Source organism: Camelus dromedarius, chromosome 11, assembly GCF_036321535.1.
Source record: "Camelus dromedarius isolate mCamDro1 chromosome 11, mCamDro1.pat, whole genome shotgun sequence".
In the NCBI taxonomy this organism is placed as follows: Eukaryota; Metazoa; Chordata; class Mammalia; order Artiodactyla; family Camelidae; genus Camelus; species Camelus dromedarius.
Genome location: NC_087446.1, coordinates 30848518 through 30869506, shown reverse-complemented (window position 1 = coordinate 30869506; position 20989 = coordinate 30848518). Strand labels below are relative to the sequence as shown.

The 20989-nt window shown below is 41.2% G+C and overlaps 1 protein-coding gene across 3 annotated transcripts in view; it reads left to right on the top strand.

Annotated features, from left to right (window-relative positions):
- Positions 1-20989, top strand: part of TMCC3 (transmembrane and coiled-coil domain family 3) — a 261506-nt gene that overhangs the window by 42677 nt on the left and 197840 nt on the right. Inside the window, exon 1 of one of the 3 annotated variants that reach the window (XM_031463018.2) lies at positions 3129-3193. The exons of the other annotated variants lie outside the window; for them this stretch is intronic. The gene's annotated coding sequence lies outside the window, so the exon portion shown is untranslated. Of the gene's footprint in view, positions 1-3128; positions 3194-20989 lie in introns of those variants that run through there. 3 annotated transcript variants of the gene reach the window in all.

Here is a 20989-nt window from a genome sequence, read left to right as displayed (position 1 = left end):
CCTCAGTGGTTGCTTCAGTGGAAGGATGACTCCTGGAGCTTCATGCTGTGTCCTGAAAGCCTTGTTTTTGAATGAGAGAAACTTGATCTTTATAGCAGAAGGGGCATCCACAGGGAGAAGCACCAGCTGGAAGTTCCCTTCCTTCTGTATCTTTGGGGCACCTTCTGGGGCCCCTATCCACCCCTGTAGCTAAGGTAGAGGGCACATTCAACCCTTCCAGAATCACAAAGTGTCGGGGGAGAGGAGCAATTCCCAAAGGAGTGATGATGCACAGCATCTCTCTGCAAGCAGAGAGCATGCATCAGGGAGAGTGTACCCTAGAGGTTATGAGCACCAGCTCTGAACTGCGCTGCTTCGGTTCCAACCCTGACTCTGCCACTTGCCAGCTCTAGGGCCTTGGACATGTTGCTGTCTGTTGAAGTGAGACACCACGATATACACTTCTCCTTAAGTCCAAAAATGACCCCTGTTTTTAGACAAGAGGAAAAGAAACTAGTGTCTGAGACAGTATTTCATCATCTTCCTCTCTCTTACAGAGAAATGGCTACCGTGTGTGCTCTGGTGCACCAAATGTAGAGGGAGGAAGGAAACTTTTTCCCTCTACCCTCCTAGGTTTCCCAGCTGGGCTCAGTAAATTAGACCGACAAAAGACAGATCAACAAGAGGAAAGCAAACCCAAGTGTATTAACATGTGCATCATGCATGCATCCGGGAACACTCAGAGATGAGTAGCTGAAGGGGTTGTGTAGCAAGAACAGTAAATTTTTAGAGAAGTGACAAGATAAAGGAAGAGGACTTCGAGCTTCCAGGGTTGGCAGATTGTGGGAAGGTAAATATATAAGGAAACTAATGGTAGATCAGGGCCAGTTGTAGCAAGGGTAGTTATAGAGAGTTCTCTGGTGCCGTCTCTGGGCTGATAAGGGTCTAGAGTGTCTCAGTGATTAACTTCTGTCTTTTCTGGTAGAGAGGAGAGGGAGGGGGACACCTGTACAAGTTTACGTCCTGCTTTCAGGTGAATAGGGAGAAGGCCAAGAATTTTTCTTTTATCTGCTCCTTCAATTGTCTTCAACTCAAAGTAATCCTTATGTTAAAGTAGCATATTTTGGGGTGGCCTGTTCTGCTGCTCTTCATGAGCTGTGCATGGGTGAACATAGATTAAATCCTTTTTTTCCACAAAGAATGCCTGCTATGTTCCAGGCAGTATTCTAGGTGTTGGCGATACATCAGTGAACAAGACAGACAAACCCTTCTCCCTCCCTGGAGTTTACATTCTAGTTGGGGAATATAGGCAGTAAGGAAATACATGAATATAATACAAAATACACCAGATGGTGAAATTTTATGGAGGGAAACAGAGCAGGGGAGAGGGAAAGAGAGTGCTTTGAGGGGAAGGTTGCAGTTTAGAATGATCAGGGAAAGTGGTATTTGAAAAGATACCCAAGAAAGGTGAGGGAGTGAGCCTGTGGGTACCAAGGGGAGTGTTCCAAGTGGAGGGACTAGCAAGTGCCTAGGCTAGGGCTGCTGCAGTGGGCAGGGGTGGGGAAGACCAAATGGAGACGAGATCTCTCAGAGAGATCACTGGAGATGAGTGAGGATAAGAGCCTGAAAGGACTTGTTAAGTATTGTAAGGACTTTGGCTTTAACCCTCAGTGAGATGGGAGTCAGAGTCCTAGACCTGGGCACCCAGAAGGGTGTAGTGTCATTTACTCCAGTGGGTCTTCACTAAGGGCAGAGCTAGGTGGGAAATATGAGCTCATCTGAGGGCATGAGATGTCCATTAGACATCCTAGCAGACATGTCAAGTAGGCAGCTGAACGTAAAATTACGTCTAGAGTTCCAGGACGGAGATATGCACTTGGGAGTCATCAGCATGCGGATTTGCATTTAAATCCACGACACTGAATGAGAGCACCGAGAGAATCAGTGTAGACAGCGAGGTTTGGGACTGAACTCCGAGGCACTGTGTGAGTTGGGGAGGTGATGAGGTAGAGGAAAATCTGTAAGAGAGTGATGTCTTGGAAGTCAAGTGAAGAAAAGGTTTCAAAGAGGAGAGCGTTAAACTCTGTCAAATGCTGCTGATCGGCAATTAGGATGACCAGAAACTGACCACTGGATTTAGTAGTGGCCACTGGAAGTCGTTAGTGCAGTTGTGTTGGAAGCTGACTGCTGGTTAGTGCTGTCAGGGCTTTTCTCTGCAGAGTGCCTCATGTGCTAGGTTGTACACTCTGTGGCTTAGATTCGACTTTTTTCTACTTTCCCGTCCAGAAAAAATGGTTCCTGTACATGTGTCCTCATAGATACGCAGTTCTAGAGCTGAAGGGTATTCTGGTCCAGCCGTCTTACAGCTGTGGAGAGCATGGCTTGGACAGGGTAAGTGATGCAGGCAGGTTTGCTCGTGGTGGAACCAGGACAACCCAGACTTCCAAGTGCCAGACTTGTTGTTTAGTCTGCTACACTGGGCATGCTCCGCTGAAAGGTGCCAGAAGTCACAGAAAGTCAATTCTAGCTCACAGAGACAGTGGTTCCTTCCTTGTCCCCCTAATTCTTACCGTTCTCTCTCTGATGAGCTGCTGGGCTTAGAGGGAACCCTGTGCTTCAGGATTCCCTGGAGTTCTTTCAGCACGTGGTTTGAATCCCAGTTCTTCCACTCGCTAGCTCTGTGACTCTGGGCAAGTTAATTCTTCTCAGCGAGTCTGTTTCTTCACCTGCCAAATGAGGTTAATAAAGACACCCCACTGAGCTGTGAGAATTAAAATGTTCCTTGCCTGTCGAGTGCTTTGCACAGTGCCTGCCGGTACCTGATGAGTCTTCCATACGTGGTGGGTCTTAAGATTATTGGGATGTTGGAACTTTAGTTTCCAGGGCATTGCTGTTGTTAAAACCATCTTTAAAAAGATTTTTAATTGATGGCATTGCCTAGGGTTTATTTACAAAACATATTGAGTAGAGTTACACCCACAAATCTGTTCAAACTTTTCCTGAAGAAGTTACCAGATGTCTTGCCTAGTTGCTGCTACTGGGGGGAAAACGACAACAAAACAATTTCAAACAACGTACTGCACACTCAGGGAAAATACGTAATTTGTTCCCCTTTTATCAGCACTGACAAAACAGAACTGTCAGTTTCCAATTCCCCAGTTCCCCGTCACTGGTGCAAGGAGATGGTAGAGGAGGCGGCGGCTGGACGTGTCAGGTTTGTCTAAGAGCTTTCTGTCTGGGAGTTTAGTGTTGAAAGGCCGTCAGGATGCTTAAGGGTATGAAAAGGAATATATGTATATGTATGTATGACTGAAACATTGTGCTGTACACCAGAAATTGACACAGCATTGTAAACTGACTGTACCTCTATAAAAAAATAATAAAATTTAAAAAAATTTAAAGATCCTTAAGGGTTACTCGCACTATTTAGAACATCTTTCTGTCTACTATTAGAAATAACATAGATGATTTCAAATGAATCTTTTCAAAATAAACTTTGAAAATTTATTGATAGAACCAATCAAGTGGTAACATATGTGTTTATATAAATTTGCCTTCCTTGAATTAGCATCTGCTTAAAGAAATTACTGACCACCCCAAACCTTTAGTAACAGCAGTAAAGCATTTCTTAATTCTAAACCTTTCTTTCTGTCTTTTCTTTTTTGTCAGTGAACCATTTTCCTGACTCTGTAGATGATGCGGGCAGGTTTTTCTATCTCAGACCATCAGATTTCCTTGACTTTCCTTCCCGAGACTTTCACTGCATGTTCTTCATTTATGTGTGTATCTTCATTATCTTCTTGTTATTTTTTAATACAAATGGAATGCTTTAAAGAGGGTTTCACCTCTTGCTTTTTTCATTCAGCAATCACTCTTGTTAATATGTTGGCACTCACTGATCTACCCCACTGGTTTAATTATGGTCACATAGCATTCCATTGTATGGATGTACCATAATTAATTTTCCAGACTTCTAGTGTATTTTATTTTTTATTTTATTTATTTATTTTTTTTTATTTTTTAAACATTTTTTTATTGATTTATAATCATTTTGCAATGTTGTGTCAAATTCCACTGTTCAGCACAATTTTTCAGTCATTCATGGACATACACACACTCATTGTCACATTTTTTTCTCTGTGAGTTATCATAACATTTTGTGTATATTTCCCTGTGCTATACAGTATAATCTTGTTTATCTATTCTGGAATTTTGAAATCCCAGTCTATCCCTTCCCACCCTCCACCTGCCTGGCAACCACAAGTCTGTATTCTCTGTCTATGAAGACTTCTAGTGTGTTTTAAAATGGAGACATTCCTTGCTGCAGTACAGAGTTCTCTTTTAATGAGAATTGCACAAAATAAGGTCTCTGACTGCTACTTTAGTGTTAGGACATAAGAGATTCACAATAAATATTAGTAGAATGGATGAATTGATCTTGTTTATTCATTTATTATACATATTATTTTCCTTTAGAGGTAACAGAAAGATAAAATTCAGCGCTAAGAATTTTCACGTAGTCCAGATTAATGGAGTCTGTGTTAATGAGGTTTGTGTCCTCTCACCTGCACCACTAGCACCTAATTTGCACAGTGACATAATCAGGAAGTGTCCCTGACGGTGATATCATGAGAGTTCTGTTGTCCATCAGTGCTGAGAGGGACATGGTAGCTCTTTATAGATCAACAAACTCCGTGGCACATTTCATTCTGTCTGGCAGGTATTTTAATTTGAGTTAATCACAGAGGCCTTAATCTCAGACAGTTCAGACTCTGGGATTATATAAACATTGGTCAGATTGTTCTCAGAGTTTTTTAAGGCTTCAGGGATGTGACTTTGACAACCCAAGAGCTGTATTTTGCATGAGGAGTGTTATTCCTGTGGCAGAGACCCTCTGTGTTTAACTTCAGGCACACCTTGGTTCAGCAGGCAGATGATCTACTTCAAGGTCATCTGACAAAGTACATGTTTTGGAAATTGCTTGGTTGTGTCTTGTCTGCTAGTCAGTTATCACAGGTGCTTGGAGGGCTCGTGGTGGGTAAAAGTCCCTGCTAGCTGCCATGGAGGTCACCGAGATGCATCAGTGCAGGCCATGCCCTGAGGAAGCTCTCCAGGTGCTTGGGGAGACATGATGCTACCCCCAGTTGGCAAGCAATGTGGGGATGGTGTATTTTGGCAGTAAAGAGCAGGGATCCTGCTGTCACACTGCCTGGGCTTGCCTCTCTAGCTGTGTGACCTTGGCAAGGCAGTTGACATCTCATTCCTCAGTTTTCTCATCTGTAGAATGGAGATGATAACAGTACTTATATCGTTGTGAGAATAAATGCCTTTGTACATGAAAGGTGTTCCAACAGGGCTGACATATTTGTGCTTAGTTATCGTTCGCTATTGTTACCATAACTTATAGCACCTCAGAGTGGAAAGGGGGCTGGTAACAGCTACTGTTCTGTAGTAAACTACTGGGTGTACCATTGCCACCCTGTAAGTGCTTCACATTCGATATCTCATCCAGTCCTTAGAATGCCGTGTGAAGTAAGATATTTTAAAATGGGGAGACTGAGGCTCAGAGGGGTTAAGTAAGAACCCAAGATCACGTAGCCATTAAGTGATCTGAATGAATGTCTGACTCAGAAACCTGTGCTCTTTCCCCTAAACAGTATTTCTAGGGAAAGATAGAAAGAAGGAAGGAGTCTTCACTTTGTGGCTAAAGAACAAGCCTCAGAGCACTTAAGCAACTTGCCCAAGATCACACAGAAATCCAGGTTTTCTTAGACCAAATCCCACAGCACTTGTAGGGCTGACATGTAAAGGGGTCCAAACTGGAATGTCTTGCTTCAGAGGACAAAGCCAGGACTGGTGCCTTGAAAGAGGCTGACCTGGGATAAAGGCCCAGGAAAATCTTTTGCACAAAGCTGTCCGATGTGAAATGAGGTAGAAGTGTATTTCTCTCAAATGTAGGGGAGTTTGGAGGTAGGCAGTCCAGAATTGTATGATGGCTCCACGAGGTCCTGAGCAACAGGGACACAGGGCATTGGACTCTGTTTGTTTACTTCTACCGTGAATCCACTCTGAGGCCCAGACCAGGGCTCTGGCTTTGGGCTTCTGAAGGTCTTTCACATGAAGCAGTTTTATCAAATGAACAGGAGCTGTTTATGCCTCTGGAGAAGCAGACTATGGAAGATTTATTTTTTGCTGATTAGTCTTATATCCTTCAGTGTTTTCCCAATTTACCTTTCTTTCATATCCTGCCATTTTACGAATTCAGTGTTATACATCTTTTTGGCCTATTTAGTACCTATCGATCCTTTTTGTGTGCAGACTGAAGATTGCCCGGGAGCATTCAAGTCCTGGTAAAGAATAATTACCATGCCAGCTAGTGAAAATAAAAGTGACAACACAGGAACCTTTGCTTAGGACAGGGAATTGAATGAAGTCTAGATTTGCTTCATCGTGCTAGGAAGAAAATACCACTTATTAGAATGCTTCCTGTTACAATCTGTTACTTTCCTAATTTTTTTAACCTTAATTTGTTCTTTCATGGGGTAAAAGTCATATATAGTCAACCATTCTGAGCAGTATAGATGTAATCCCTGCCCCCATATAGTTTACCAAATGGCAGGAAATACACATACAATTGAGTAGAGTAAATGCTGTGACAGAATAACTACAGGTGCTGAAGGCACACAGTGGGGAGGTACCTAGCTCCGTGTCTGGAGGGAAGGACAGGCTTCCTGAGGGAGGAGCATTCAGCTTGAGTCCTGAAGGTAATGGGAATTAGCTACAAGATTTTACCAGGCAGAGGAAGCAACTTGCATAAAAACTGAGGAACAAAGGGAGTGCTTATGCATAAGAGGAACTCAGTGGTATTCTGCTTGGTTGAGAGACCAAAAGCAGTGGGTGCAGACTGGTTGGTTCTGGCTAGCACACAGAAATCATATAAACCACATGAAGGTTCTCAGGGCATTGAGATGTCATCATAGGACTAAATCTAGGGAATGACATCTGAGATTTGAGCTGCAAAAGGGTCAAGCCAGTAGGGTATGGAGAGTGTTTCAGCACATGCAAGTGCCCTGAGGTGGAGAGAGTGGAGCGTGAAGGAGGGACCTAAAAGATAGCCAGCTTGATTGGAGTGCAGGGAGCAACGGAGAAGGTCCCTGTTGAAGGATGGAATCTCCACTTTGAGTTTTATAGTCATGTTGATGATTTTTTTTACTTTAGTCTAAGAAAACCATTACTTGAGTTTCTGTGTAGTGAACAGACGGAGGGCAGGGGTGGCAGCAGTAGAAGACAGAAACCAGTGGGGAAGCCACTGCAGTGCAGGGAAGAGAGAGGTGCTGACGGTTTGGACTAAGATGATCTAATGGAAAAAATGGAGAAGAGTGGTCCAGTTTGGGTAAATTTTAAAGAACTCTCTATAGGGCAAGAGAGAGGGAGTACCAGATGTTTGGCTATAGACCTCAGAGACTGTAATTCGTGTGGTTGTCCACGGGGTGGACTGGCCTGGGAGGATCGTGGAGGATGGCTCAGGATGGTACCGTGTGGGTGCCCAGATGCTAGCAAGAGTTCACTGGCCATCTCCAGAGGAGCTCCTTACTGTTGGGCAGGAAGGACTGTACAGCGTGCTTGCTTCCTGAGCTAAATCTTCACCCTCCTCTTCTCCCCTGCTGTACCTTTAATCCACTGGTTTTGGTTCTGAGCCCAGTAGGGCAAAGGTAATCCCTCTTCCATGTGACCAAATGTTCCAAGACAGCTATCCTGTCGACTAGTCCTCCTCCAGGTGCACATCCTCATTTCTTCAGCCATCCCTCAGGGGCTTGTTGTTGAAGCCCATGGCCAACCTGGCTGTCACCTTCCTTCCAGCACCTCCCATTGTGTGCTGATGTCCTTCCAAAAATAAGATGGATTGTGACTGGCTGTCATCTTGACAACAGAGATAAAGGCCTGTGGAGAAGAGGACACAATTCTGTTTCACATTTATATTTCTGGTTATAAAAGGTAATATACACTCATAGAAGAATATTGAAAAAACCAGAAAAGTATAAGAAAGAAAAATGTAAATTCCTGTAGTACTATCATCTAGCAATAACCATCTTAAATTTTGATGTAATTTCTTATCTTTTCCTCCATGTGTATTTGCTATTATTTTTAAATGGGTACAGAGGGACCTCTTGCTTTTTTATACTTAACTTTTTCATGTCATTAAAACTTCTCATCGCCATTATTTTATTTACCTATTTCTTGAGATAATAAATTGTTTCCAGTTTTCCACTTTTACAAATAACATGCATTACAGAACATAAATCTTGTCTGCATGTCTCATCTCTAGGATAGATTCCTAGAACGGAATTACTGGGTACAAACATTTTTTGGGGGAGTGGTTCTTGGCACATATGGCCAGATTGTCCTCTGGAAGGGGTTTACCCATTCCTCTCCGTAGCCGCCCAGCAGGGGCAGGTAGACTTGTCTCTGTCAGTATGCCCTCACTCAGTCCACAGGGTATGATAAATGGGGATGTAAGTCCCAAAGATGAGGGCAGATGTAGATGGGATACCAGTAATTCTAACAGCTAACATTTTTGAGTACATACTTGTGTGCCAAGTACTTGCTAATAAGCATGTTTCATATATTTATGTCAAGTACTTCTTACATCTCCTTTACACATCAGGTGCTATTACAGATAAAGAAATAGATACACAGAAGTTAAGTGACTTGCCCAAGGTCACACCGATAGTTTAACAGTGAAAATAATTTGTAACAGAGTATTCTATTAAAAGAGGCTTTAGAAGGTGGGGGTATAGCTCAGTGGTAGAGTGCACGCTTAGCATGCATGAGGTCCTGAGTTCAATCCCCAGTACCTCCATTAAAATAAATAAGTAAATAAATAAACCTAATTACCCCCCCAAAACAAAACAAACAAAAAAAATAGAAGTGGCTTTAGTTTTAGGTTTTTAAAAGCAAACCTTTTTCCAAGCATAATATACATACAGAAAAGTGCACAAATCTTCAGTAGTATTACTTGATGAATTAGCACAGTTACCACCTCTGTAACTACCATCCAGATGGAGAAATGGAACATTGTCAACCTAATCAATATCCTTCACCTCCTCCTCATTTCTAACATTGAAGATTAGTTTTGCCCATTTTTGAGTCTTATATAAATGAAGTCATAGTGTATATAACCCTCTTTTTTTTTTTTTTTTTTTTTTTTTTGCTTCTTTACCTTGACATTTTGGTTGTGAGATTAATTTATTGCGGGCAGCAATAATTTTTGCATTTTTATTATTGGAGAGCATTCCTCCTGTATGACTATACCACAATTGATCATTTTACTCTTGTTGGACAGTCGTGTTCTTTCTGAATAATATGGCTGTGAACTTTTTTGTACAGCAAAAGGCACACGTGTTCTGCAGGCCCAGGGGGTGCTGTCCTGTAGTTGTCGATTTTTCCACGTCTAAAACATTTCTTAAAAAAAAAAAAAAAAAGCTACTCCCTGGCCAGGGCGGTGCTTTAGGAGCTCCTTAGTAAAGGACTTATTAAAATGGCTTCAGTGCACAGAACTCAAGTAATTTACACCAGAAATACCAAGGGCAGAGATGCCCCTGCTGCTGGTGAAGATGCAGAAGCAGGTCCCCGCACAGATACACTTTGAAAAATAAAACTTTATTAAATTTGGAAAAGTGTGTGTGTGTGAGAGAGAGACAGACAGAGACAGAGAGAAAAACCCCACACATACAGTCATACACAGAAGGGATGATGATTAAACTGGGGATGTCTGAGACAGCAGAGGCGGGGAAGCTGTGCCTTTTCTCCATGTTACCTCTTAAAGAATTTGCTTTTCTTTTGCCCAGGATGGAGGAAATAATTAGTTGTTAGGGCTTTCCTTCAGGGTTATACTTCCGAACGCAGGCGCCAACAGCATTGAAATGTGAACCATTAGTTAAGCAGGGTTGGACTTAAATGCCTCAGTCTCCACTTTAGGGGACTGATTAGGAAATCCTAGAATAATATTCAGTATCTATAAGGTAGCATATAAAATGGTTTATTACTGTTGTCCCGGCGTAATTATTAATAGCATTTCCTTTCACTCTCAAATATGTCTCAGTTTCGATAACAAATTATGTGGTTACCCTGAATATTTAAAAACTGTGTAAGCCTATCTTGAGGTTAGGAATTTTACACCAGAAACAAGGCAAATATCCATGAACTGGACAATAGGTGAGTAAATTGTGGTATAGTCCTACAATGGACTACTATTAAACAGCAGTGCACATGAATGAAGTATAATTATGTGGATAAAACTCAAAAAATAAAAACATGGATAAAGCTCAAAAAATAAAAACTGAATGAAAAAGCAAGTTGCAGAAAAATACCTACTGTATAATTTCATTTATGTGAAGTTTGATAAAGCAAAATTAAGTGATTTATTGCTTATTCATATGTATGATGAAACAATAAAGAAAAGCAAAGGAGTGATTAACTCAGAATTCAGATTGATGTTTACCTGTTCTGGATGGGGCGAGGGTGGGGTGGGGGTGGCAAGGAAGGGCCTGGAGTCATAGAAGGACACAAAGGGCTTCAAAGATGATTTTATTCTGTCTCTTAAACTGTGCGATGGGTACACGGGTGATTCTTTGCTCTTTTATTTAAAATGTGCCTACCTGAATGTACATTCCCTTGATTCCTTGAGATATTCCCCCCCCAAAAACAAATACACATGAAAAACATAAACCCAGCATAAAAAAATAAAACAAGATGTTGTGTGATAGCAAATTGTATACTTTGTGTGTGTTGTTTTGGATGATTGTTCGTAGTTGAGTAAATTTAGGGAGAAGGTAGCCAGACTTCTAAGCTCTGGGCTGAGCAGACAAGGAGAGAATTTGATAGTTCCTTTGAATCTTTAAAACCAGTGGAACAGGACAGGCAGTTTGGCCTTGTTTTGTCCTCCCCCTGCCAGTTCTGCTGCTGCCACTCCTGCTAATACAGTGACGTTCATCACGTGAACATTTTGTTAACCCCGTTGCATCCATGACGTCTTATAATTCTCAAATAAGTGCTGTGAGATAGGGTCCATTGTTGTCTCCATTGTAGGGTGAAAGACAGTGGAGCTGGAGGGTGAAGAATTGTGCACGGGGGTAAGTGCCTGCGCTGGGAACCTGCCCCTCATCGTCTACCGCCCCTGCTGCCTCCAGGCCCGACCTCGGTCAATGCCACGTCTACCCCACCTGGCACTGAGGTGGAGGTGTGTGCCTAACGTTGGCAGATTTTCTGAAGGCTTTCGCCCTTTCGTGTCCCTGAGGGTGACATCTTTGTCAGGCTCTGCTTGCCTATTCGACTTGGTGGCCAGGGAGTCCCCTCGGCCCTGTTAACAGGGTGGCTGCTCCCCTGGTGACCCTGGGGAGAGTGAGTTTCCAGCCCCAGACACAGGATCATCAGGGAGTAGCTGTTTTCTGCAGAGCAGAAACTGTACCTCAGGTGCTCTTGACCTGACCGACTTCGACGTACTTACAAATGGGTGGGAAGGGGCTGGCCTCAACAGTCCTGGGTGAAATTTAAATACATCTTCAGTTGAATTCAGAGACCTAGTATGGTCATTTTAAGAAAAAATATATATAATGAAAGAAAATAGGAGGGGGCACTGTAGACAGGTGATTAGATCCCAGCAGGAAGGGCTGTTGCAGTCAGAGGTTGCTCAGTGGATTAGAGAACAACCCGACCCCCAGTTTTGGATCATTGTTCTGCCACTTACTATTCGCTGTGACCTTTGGCTGGTTATGTGGCCTCACTGAGGTCCAGTCTCCTCATCTATAGTTTAGGGATGACAGGACTATTTCAGACTGTTCGTTGTTTGCCCTGAAGCCATTACTCTTTCCTTCCTTGTTAACAAAACCAGACAGAGGTCACTTAAACTCTGGAAAGATGGGACTTGCCCCTGGCTTTAGGGGCGGACATGAGCTTCAGGTCCATGAGATGTATGAGGAAGTCTTCGGGAGATTTTTTTCCTGGGTAAGAGGGAGGTGGGGGAGGAGAACCTCTGCCTGTGCTACTCTCTGCTTCCTGTTTTGAATGCAGCCATGCTAGGGTGTGATGCTTGGCACCGCTGCAGCCATTTCATGACTATGAGGGAGATGACCAGGAGACTCACAGGGATGCTAATCCCAAATCCTATGATCATAGAGTCTCCTAAGCATCCGTGGAACTGTATATCCAGATTTCTTGTTATGCAAGGAAAATAGACCCCAATTTAGTAAGCTCCAGTTAGCTGTGTTTTCTATCACTTGCAATCAAAAAATGAATTTAAAACTATTTATTTCTTTTTGAGTTCTCACGAGAATTAGAGACTATATTTTTAACATGTCTGGAAGAGAGGAGATACATAGTGGCCACCATTGCCACCATCACCGTCACACCCAGGGTATCTCCAGGGGCTGGTCGGACTATAGAGGTGGCAGGAGAGAAGAAATGTTGAAAGATTTTGTCTCTTCCTTTCCTCAGTGCACTCTGCCTCTTATAAAAGATTGTACAAGGCATGGTGGGGTGGCTGATACTGGAGGAGTGTCAGGAGTAGAAAGGAAAAGAGGAGTAAGAAAAAACAGCCTTAGGGGGAAGTCAGGTGAGTAGGCTAGGCTCATGGTTTGAATTTATTGCTCTCACATTTTTTTGACCTGAGATGGGATTCAGCCATCCTGGGCCCTTGATCAAAATAAAAATTTTAAAGAATAGATGGCAAGGTATTTATTTTTTATGGGCTTTTTAGCATTCATGGCTTAAAAACACTGTGAATGGTAACACCCTTAAAATCTTTAATGGCTATTCCTTTAAACAGATGCCCAGGGAATAGTGCTTTTTCAAACATTCCTGGTAGAGGATTATTATAATGAAGCAAAGTCTCTATTTTCAGCTCCCAATTACCTTTCAACCCAGTTGCTGTCATTAAGCAATGCTTGCATTTAGTGTGCTGGAAGTTGGAGAAATGAGTGCATTACCATCAAAGCATGAACGGGCAGTAGTGTTTTGCATAATCATTGCTGGAACTGTTGCTCAGATTTTGCATCTGTCACTCTTGCCCTCCAGTGCTTTAGTTTGGGATTCTGCCTGAGCAAATTTCTAGTTACTGGTTTTAATCATTTTCAAACCCTGGTGTGGATTGTCTAGTCACCCACAGTTGCTTTTCTTCATGGCACAGTTTTGTTTTAAGCAGAGTCCCTGTGACAATTCCAACTTTGTCAAGATAATAAGCTAGAGCTTGCTTGATGCCACCGACAAAGTGAATACCTTGAACATCTCTTGGGGAAAGGATGAAAGCCCCAGCCGGGCTGACTCACTTACAGTAAAATGTAGAAATGGAGACCCTGATCCTCTTGAGAGGGGAAGAGGGAGTCTGACCTTCTGCAGACTTGCTGTGTCCAGGCGAGGGGAAGAATTGACAGAAGATGGGAAGAGATGGGTGAGGTGAGTGAATGAGGCTGTAGTATTGGATCTGTGAGTCAAACCAAAATAAGGAGAAACCAAACCGAGGGCATGTTAAAAATATCAACTGATACAAAATAAATACTACCCCATAACTACTGGAGCAGTGCCCTCAAGTTCCCGTGTGCCAGTCGTGAATTCATGGAGGAGGTCTGGATGCTGGAGAAGAGACCAGTTGGCAGGGGACCCTGAAGGGGCTTGAGGTACAAGAAAACATAAAAATTTGAAGAACTGGCAAAACCATACTGCAGCGTGCAAGCTGAAAATCAGTTTTGAGTGAAACCCTTTGTGTTCCCCAAAGTGATACTGTCTAGGACAAGGGCAGGCAGAATCAGTGCCTTGCACATCATAGGTGCTTGGTGAATAGTTACTGAAAGAGTTAATAAATGACTGTTGCCGTGAAGTGATGTGTAAGAAACCCTCTGCATGTGCTGAAAGAAGTAATTTTCATGAGAACCTTCCTGTGTTTTGCATGGTTTGGGATTGTTTGTAGTTTATATGATTTTCAAAACATGAAACAATGGCGTGGATAGACAAGAAAAACAATACTTCCTGTTAGAGAGAAGAGAATACTTTTTTCCTTTAAATAAAATCAGAGCTATTGACTCTTCTGGTATTTTCCCCTTTGTACTCTATATTGTAAACTAATTTATGCAGGATAAAAATCTATAGGCTTTGCGAAGGCAGCTAGTTCATTGTTACAAAGGGCATACATTAGATGGTTTGCAGTATCTGTGATGAAGAATTACAATAGAATGTATTTCTTTTTCTGATGAGAAAATATGAATAGAAAATGATAGCAATCACTTTCTAACCACAGGCTCTACATCAGGATGAAGCGTGATGTTTGTGTTTTCAGGCCACATGTCTCCTTGAGGAGATCATGAAGGTGTCAGCTGGCACAAAGGAGTCAAGCAGAGTCTGTTGTAAAAGCTCAGAGCAGTGGAGAGTTCTGATGAGCTATTTAGGAAGAGCTAGACTATACGCTATTTTTGGTGGAATATGAAAGATTCCAGGGAGTTTGTTTATTTGACTTGCCTCGCTCCTTCCTCTAATTCCTATAACACTTTGAAGTGACTTTCCAACAGATGTATAATAATGAAGCTAGTAAAGTGGATCTATAAATTGAAAATCAAAACGAAGGAAAAGAAGAGATTGCCAGAATAGTACCCATAAGTATTAAAATAGGCCTTTTGATCAATTTCTCATGGAGCCTCCTGGCAGCCATGGCAAACGGGGAAACATGATAAGGCACATAACTCCCACTTTTGGAGAGGAGAGAGCATACAAGTTTCTCAGAGGAGGCAAACCTTTTCTAAAAGATTGCAGTTCTAATTGTAGTTATTCTGGAGCTGATGATTTAATTTTGATCATTCAGTTTGCATACTTCTTTCTTCTGTTTCTTTAACTGTTACAGTTACTCCTTAGCTTCGTAGTCTCCACGTTGTCAGTGATCTAATCATTCTTAGTGCCATTGAGGGATACAGAGAAGGGAAAGGAGGTAAATTCAGAATAGTTAGCTTTGTAGCTGATTACACTTCTGGTTAAGGTCATACATGGTATGTCATTTTAGATAAATTGGTGTTATCTGTTGATTTAATTTTTTTATTCTCCAAGACCACAGAATAGAGAATCATTTATATTTTTAAAAACTCCAGCCTTATGTAAAGCCCATCTAGCTATGACCTGGGATGGAGATTGGAGCCCCTAACCAGTTGGTCAATGTTAAAAAGTTAAATTTATGTCCTCAGTATATACATTTAATGTGTTCTAATAATTATTAATAAAAATTTTCTGTTTACTTCATAATATAAAGTTTTTGTTTGTACATGGTTTTCATTTTTAATGACTATAATGTACTATAGAGTTTTATATAGCAATTCAATTCTACTGTACAGCTGAGTATTTCCTCATTGAATATTCTTCACTTGTACATATAGTTTGTTTCACTATAGAATAAAATGCAGGAAATGGGTTTATTGGATCAAAGATTCTGCTCACCTTTACCATTGTATTACTTTCTTTTTTTTTAATTGAAGTATAGTCAGTTATTATAATGTGTCAATTTCTGGTGTACAGCATAGTGTCCCAGTTCATGTATATATATATATATATATATATATATATATATATATATATATATATATATATACACACATATATTCATTTTCATATTCTTTTCATTAAAAGTTATAACAAAATATTGAATATAATTCCCTGTGCTATACAGAAGAAATTTCTTAAAATCTATTTTTATATGTAGTGGTTATCATTTGCAAATCTCAAACTCCCAAACCATTGTATTACTTTCTCAAGCATCAATGATCTTTCTTTCATGTCCTTCTCCACAAAGGAGATGAAAAGACCTGTTGATGAACCAGTTATCTCCAAGCACTTTATCAACAGCTTTTCATCTCCTTTGTGACTCACCTCTGAGCGCCAGGTCTCCTGATGTTCTTGGTAATCTTTGCAGCTAGAGTTCTACAAATTCCTCATAATTAGCAGAGTGATGTCAGGGATGCCCTCCTTTTAAAATACCTATTTATAATCTTTTGAATTTCTAGCATATTGAATGTTGTGGCAGAGGCTGCTAGTTATGCATAATATTCATTCAGAACTCAAAACTTTTAGTTGGGTACAAGTCATCCAGAATAAAGGCTACATATCCCAGCTTCCCGTATAACCACAGGAGACCAAGTGACTAGTTCTGGCTGATAGAATGTGAGTAGAAGGGTTGTTTGGTAGCTTCCAGGATCCTTTTGAAAAAACTGATGTGTGCCCTTTGTCCTCTCTTTCTTATTTACCCTTTCTTCCATCTTTCTGCCTGGAACACAGTTATGATGGCTGGAGCTCTAGCTACCATACTGAATCATGAGAACAAGGGCCACACTCAAAGGATGTAGGAACGGTGATCCAGAAGGCTTTTGGATCAGTGAGGATTTTATGGACCAAAACTAGCAGGCATGGCGGTGTGCTGCCTGCCTCTGGAATGTCATATACAAGAGAAATGCATTTTTATTTTGTTTAAATCATTATTTTGGGTCTCTGTTACTCACAGCTGAATCTAAATGCTAACTGATAACACATGTGTCCATATAAAAGTGGCTACGTGAACAATTTAAGAGTCTTAGGCATTATCATGTATTAGACATGAATATTTCATAGTTAGACCAAAAGTTGTTGAGACCAAAGTAAAAGTGAATTGCAAGGATCAAATGATTTTCTCAGTTCTTTTCTTACTATACTCCTTTCTATTAAAAAAAATCATCTTGATGATAATAGCTGTGTTTATTGAGTTCTCCTTACATACTTATCTCATTTAATCCCCCATGAGAAGGTACAGTTGCCAGAGGGCAGGGGAGAATAGAGAGTCACTACTGATGGGTTTAAGATTTGGTTTTGGGATGATGAAGATGTTCTAAAATAGATTATGGTGATCGTTACAATATCTTAAATATACTAAACCTCACTGAATTGTGTACTTTAAGTGGGCAAACTTTACAGTATACAACTAATAACCCAATGAAGCTGTTTAAAAAAAAAAAAAAACTAGGAGCAATGTCCCAGCCTTCCACAAGATGAGGATGTCATATCATGAAAGCAATCTTTTTTTTTACACTCCATAAAATAGAATACTATCCTCCTTTTGGAGAAGAAATTAGGGAATTTGCCATTGAAAATATGAGGACACAAGAGAATTAAAATATTTTGTTTCCCGAGGTGGTAAGGAATAAAGCAAATTTTGGCAATATTTACCCATTTCCTAAAAATGTAGTATTTTGTTCTTTCACAAGTGAGGACAGAATTAATAAAATTGAGCCTTGCATCAGAGAACTTTAACAAACCTGATATTTTTGTTCTGTATTTCCCTTGCTTTGTAAGTCTTTCTCTCTTGGATTTTGTACGCCAGGCGATGTGTGCCCACAATACTGTATGCCTATCCTGTACTATAAGCACCAGGAACTTCCCACCTAAAGTTAGCTCCTTTTTACACAGGATTCTCTTCTCCCTTGGTTGGTGTTTGGTCTCTACCACTCAACTGACCTTTGATAACCCACAGTCCCTTTTCCCTCTAAATAAACTAGTCTTAGGCACCAGTTTGTATAGTTAAGGCTAATTAAGAGAGATTTATATTAATCTTTTGAAAAGGTTGACCTGCTGAATTAATTTAAATCAAGGGTTGTCTGTGGATTTTATTTATCCATATAGTTCCTGGCTTTGGTTACCACATGATCAAACGTTGGTTGGACTCTCTTTAAACTCCCAGCTCCCCCCTCACACAGCGGCTTTTGCCTGGGTACCGGCTCCTTTTCTTAACCAGATTGTGGAATCCTTTAAACTTCTCACAGCGTCTTGCACTGCATAGGTGCTTGGTGATCATTTGTTGAATGAATAATTCTGGGTAGATGGAACTTCAGGACCTGAGCCGCAGGAAAGCAGTTCCTTTGTTTTTTTCGTTTAGTGTGTGCTAAGTGAATGTTACACAGCCAGCGGAGAGAAGTCCGTACTGCTTACTGTCTGATTGATCGTGACATAGGTTTACAAGCATGCGAACGTGGTGTTAATGCACATGAATTAAACCGCAAGAAAGGAAATAATGTTTAGCTTTTCTTTCTGACCATCTGTGCATAAAATTGGTTAGTCCGGAATTTACCAAAAGCGCCTCTGGAACATGAGCTCTGGATGTCTTTTTGCTTTTTGTTGACGGGGTTGATCAGAGCCATCATCCTGTCAGGTGGCTTGACAAAGAGGAAGAGAAATCTAATCCAGAGCCATGCACAGACTTAAAAACAAATATCCCATTTTGTACTGTAACTTGCTTTGAGTTGGCCATGAAGATTCTTTTCAAGAAAAATCCTGTGGTTTTAAAATTTTTCTTAGAAGTAGGATGTGGACTGTTTGCCATAACAGAGTAGAAGACAAATGTTGAACTTCCATTTCAGCAAGATGAGTTTTAGAGACGAACGACCTGAGGACGTGCCATGGACGTGACTGATGTAACTGTCTCCATCTTTCCAATACCAGTGGCCAATGTTAGAAGGACAGGAAGCTGCAGGCCAGCCCTCACTGTTCAGCCTTCCCATTCATAGCTCTGTGATCCGAGGACTCTGCTCTGGCCATGTCCCTCCTTTTCAAGCAGAAAGAAGTTTGCTCCAAAAGTCTGGGGACTGGAGTTTGAGACCTGGTCCTGCCTTTGACTTTGGATGGGTCTTAGCCTAGGGCATCCTGTTCCCTAGGCAGCACTTTGAGGGAGTTGCAGCTTTAGTTGTCACAGTTACAGGTATTACATTACTCATGAGTTTATTTCATTTCAGGATAGTAAAGGTAGCAGCATAAAAAATGGAGATAATGCCCTACCCATCTCTCAGAACTGTATTGAGGGTCAGATGTGGAAATAATGTGAATCTGAGTTTCCTCAACTGCAAAATGGAGACAATGCCAGCTTAGCATAGCCCTTGTGAGGATTAAGTAGAGTCACATGTGTAATGCACTCGGTGAAGCAGAATGTAACAGTAATGTGTCCACCATCAATTAATTATTTAATCCTGACTTCCTGCCATTAACTCTGCTGCCTAGCCAGCTGTCTTACTATTGACTGGGCATATTTGGTGATGTTCCATCTTTAATCCCAGACCGCACTGTGCACTCTCTCTGAACCCTTCCTGAATTTTTTTTTTCATCTTCTCTGCCTGTCCCAATCTGCTCTTTCCTAAAACTTTTTCTCATCTGACTTCACACAGGGCCCAGTGGGAAATGTTTTCTCTTTCTCTTAGTCTCCTGTTCAGTCATTTACTTCTTAGAATGATAGTTTCTCCTTCCTTGCACATGTGTCTTGCTGTTCCCTGGGATGGAAGCCCCTTGGTCTTAGCATGGGGCTGGGCAGCTGGAAGATATTCAGCGGTGGTTAGTTGATTTTCTACACCCAGGAGACATGCTTTAGAATGAAGCAAACTAGCAAACCAAAGCCTTTCCTTCCTTGAAAGTGTATACCAAGCAATAAAGCTAAATAATCACAGACTTTCAGAACAGGAAAAGGCCTTAGGGAGTTACTCTTTATTGCATATAATAGGTGCTTTATATACTTCATATCCGTTGTTTCTCATAATATGGTTACCGCATTTTATATGCAAAAAATCTAAGACTCAGAGATACTAAGCAACTTGCCCAAGGGTCACTCATCTAGAAGTAGCAGAAGGGTGATTTGAACCTCTCTGTCTTCAAAACCCATGTTCCACCATTTTATTCTGCTTCTTAAGAGAAATAAAATTACATCATCACAAGAAAATAACGTTTGGGGCAATAAATCTGAAAGAGTCAATATTAAATTGTTGGGGTTTTTTGTTGTTGTTGTTGTTTTTAAAGTCATGAAACAGCAGTCTTCAGTGTAGAAACAGCTGAGGTGTGGATAGTGAGCAACAAGTGTGAGATGGCCATCTAATGCCACCCACTGTTTTTCTAGGGTACCAAGAAAGGGAGAGGGGCTTCGTCCTCAAATGTCATGAGAAACAAAGCAAAACAAAACTAAAACAGGAAAACACAGAATGCAGCAAGCAAGGTTGAAGAACCTAGTGGCAAGTGTACAGCCTCTGGGACCAGACTGTGTGTTTGGATCCCAGCTCTACCCGCATTTCAGCTGCGGGACCTTGGACAGCTTCCTTATTTAACTCCTCTGTGCCTCACTTCCTGCATTTGTGAAATGTGAGGATGATGGTAGAACCTACCCCACAGGGCAGCTGTGAAATGGAGAGAGAGAGAATACATACGGAGATTTACAACATGCCTGCCGCATCTTAGGGCTCACTAAGCTCTGGCTGTTGTTGTTGTAATTATTATTATTATGGAAGCTGAGGAAGGTATTGCACAGAGAACTTTAAAAATTCCTACTGCTTAAAGAGAAAAATGCTATATGATATCACTTATATGTGCAGTCTTTAAAAAATGAGGCAAATGAACTTATTTACGAAACTGACACAGACTCACAAACATAGAAAACAAAATTGTGGTCACCAGAAGGGAAAGGGGGTGGGAAGGGATAAATTGGGAGTTTGGGTTTTGCAGATACTAACTACTATATATAAAATAGATAAACAGCAGGGTCCTACTGTAGCACAGGGAACTATATTCAATGCCTCGTTATAGCCTATAATGAATAAGAATATGAAAAGGAATATATATGTGTATATATATGTGTATAACTGAATCACTGTGCTGAACACCAGAAACTAACACAACATTGTAAACAGACTGTACGTCAGTAAAAAAAAAAATTAATTAAAAAAAAATTCCTACTGCTTGCAAGGGCCAGGAGTCAGTCTTTCCTAATTCTGCGGAGGGTCCATCTGAGGTTCCCCACCCACACATGTCTGGCAGTGTGTGTGGGCGAAGGCAGACCTCAGACCTTAGAGCCAGGCCTTACCCTGTAATAACAATAACAGTTTTCTTTGACTAAGAGACAGGCTTAAGGGGCTAGGCCGTTTTGTTATGAAAAGTAAATAGCAGCACACTCTGTTGTTCCTCCTGGAATCCAGCATAAATTGACTTC